A 2972-nucleotide genomic window follows, 5' to 3' on the forward strand; every position below is an offset into this window, starting at 1 on the left:
TAATATTCGTGAGGTTTTATTTATCGAATTAAGATTAATATTCCTGGTGAAACTATGTATTTGTTCGTGTTGTGCCTAAGAATATGTTCACACGAATTAATTACTTGAATTGGTAAATTTTTTTCAATCTATGATTGTTATTTTATATTGTTTTGTTATGCAAATATATATTTTGTATTGTTTATGTTTCTTAATTTTGTATGTCTATATGTATATTTCTATCATCTTATATAACATTTGTCTTAATAACTCCGATTTTAAATTCACTCATAAATAGTTAACAAATTGTACATTTATATATTTATATTTCTATTCTCTTATACAAGATTTGTCTTAATAACTCCGATTTTAAATTCTCATAAATAATTGTTGCCCGTCCTAATAATTTTGATTATAAGTTGTCTAATAAATAATTTATTTAAGTAAATATAAAATTTATTTAGAGCCATGAATTCAATTAAATTTTCAGAATATTGAAGAGAAAAATAATAATTTATTTAAGAAAATATAAAATTTATGTAGGAATTAAAGAAACAATTCACTTCATCGATTTCAAACACTATTTTATCAAATTTAAAAACTACTATACTATACATTTTATATTCTAAATTTATTATTAAATATCACGCAAATTCAAAAGAATTCAAAAGATTCATGAAAGATTAATGAAGACTAACATGCAAATTCAAAGATAAAAGATACTCATAGTTTTTATGTGTATTGTAATTTTTTGTTTGTAACGGGAAAATTATTTTTCTTTAGTATTTTGTGAGTAGTACTAAAATGAAAGATATTTTGCCCACTTATACATCAAAGGCTGAATAATAAAAATAAAAATTCATTATTAAGTTACTTACTCATTTTTACATTTACTTATTTTATATATGTCCATGTCGATTATTTTAAAAATTCTTATTTCATCTAATCTAATTATTTAATAATTATTGTTTTTATTTGTTTAAAATTAAAAGTATTGTTTTGTAATAAGTTTTTTGAAAAGAAATAAGATTCTTTGTAGAATTAAAAAATAAGGCATGGTATTGGAGTCATACTTTTCATCAATAACATTGAGCGTATAAGAAAGTAGTTTTTAAGTTAAGTTATAATTAGATTTTTTTTAATTTTTTTATTTTAAATTATTTTTTTTAAGTAAACTTATTTTTTAAATATCAATAAAATAAAATTTATAAAATTTGATATATATATATATATATATAAACTAATATAATAATTTATTTATTAAAATCGTTATTTCCGTGCGACGCACGGGTTACGAACTAGTTATACTTAAATCAAGCTTATCGAGATTGCACTATTTTAATAAAAAAACTAAGTTTAAAGTGTTTTATTTTATTTTTGAGAAACGTGATATCCTAAATTAAAAATAAAAGTTTTTATTTTCTTCGAAATAAATTTTTATTTATCCGCTGCAAATTTTGTAGAAATATGATATAAATTATTATATATTATTTTGAAGTTTAGGGTGTCACAAGACATACTATGATTAATGTATCATCTGCTTCCTCTGTCTTCATGCCAATATACGCAAAATTATTGATAAGGATTCATTTCAAAAATGCTCAAAGAATTGATACAAAACTATATAGACTCGTCTTGAAACCTACATGATACGCTGATTTTGAGCATTTGGGTCAAATATCGGAAAACTATATAGATTGTTTTCTTGTTTGTTGTTATGTAATCTAGAGATTTGAAGGCATAATGTTATAATATGAAAAAGAGAGAAAGAGAATAATAGAATATGTACTTATTCTTTATTTTATAATTTTTTTTGCATAATTTTTATTTATTTATTTGTTTAATTTCAATAAATTAATTTTGTTTTACTTTTTAAATTATGTTTATTAACTTCAGTAAAAAAAAATTAATTTTAAAGACCGCATGAAATTCAAGTAATATAAAATAATCTTACTTCAGTCTATTTGGTCTGAAAATTCATATGCACATAGTTAAATCAAATATCAAAAGTGGATAATATAAGATTTTGAATTCTCTCAATTTAAACATCCTTTAATCTCTCTCGATAAAAGTATATATCATATAAATAATGCATTTAAAATTTCACACAATTTAAAAATATTTTATATATTATTGAAATACATCAAAATTAATGTTTTATGTATTTTATTAATTATTGTTAATTTTCATAAATCTTAATAATATATCAAATGATTTTAAATTTGTATAACATTTTACATACATGATCTAAATAATATAAATTTTAAATAAAAAAAAATCAACAAATTTAAAAGAAATATAATTGATAAAAAAAAATGAAGGAGACTTAGATTGAGAGAATCGAATAATCCAAATTCATAACTTAATAATAAAGGGATGAAATCTAATGTTTTTTTTTCCTCTTCATATCGACTAAGACCAAAATATGTGCATATATACACAAAAATAATAAAGTTTAATTGCAGTTTTAGTACCTCTGTTGTCATCAATTCACGAAATTGATCCCCTTATTTTAAAAGTTGACAATTTTGTTTTATCTCTCAAATGTTTGAATTAAAAAAATCACAATTTTACATATTTTTAATGAAGTGATATAAATTTATATGATATATATCTATCTAGATACGTTAATTATTCATATTTTATTAATTAAATTAAAAATATAATAAAATTCCGAAGTTGAAATCTAAATTTTTAAGACTTTTTATTTTTATTTCGTTGATGTAAATCATGAGGCAAAAAATATTAATTTTTAAAATAAAAATAACAATATCAAGGATCAATAAAAATAGGAGAGATAAACTAGGGTTCATCCAAATAATAATTAACCAAAAAAATTTAAAAGTAACATAAGGTTAACTTACAGCCAGCAGCGACAGTGAAGTTCACACAATTCAGTTTCAGCAACAATGTTGTTGTCTCCCTCAGTTTCAGTTTCAAAGTTATTAACCCTAACAAGGTATGCTTTCTCTCTTTCTTCCATTCCCAATTTT

This window comes from Cicer arietinum, chromosome 5 (genome assembly GCF_000331145.2).
Source record: "Cicer arietinum cultivar CDC Frontier isolate Library 1 chromosome 5, Cicar.CDCFrontier_v2.0, whole genome shotgun sequence".
NCBI lineage: Eukaryota > Viridiplantae > Streptophyta > Magnoliopsida > Fabales > Fabaceae > Cicer > Cicer arietinum.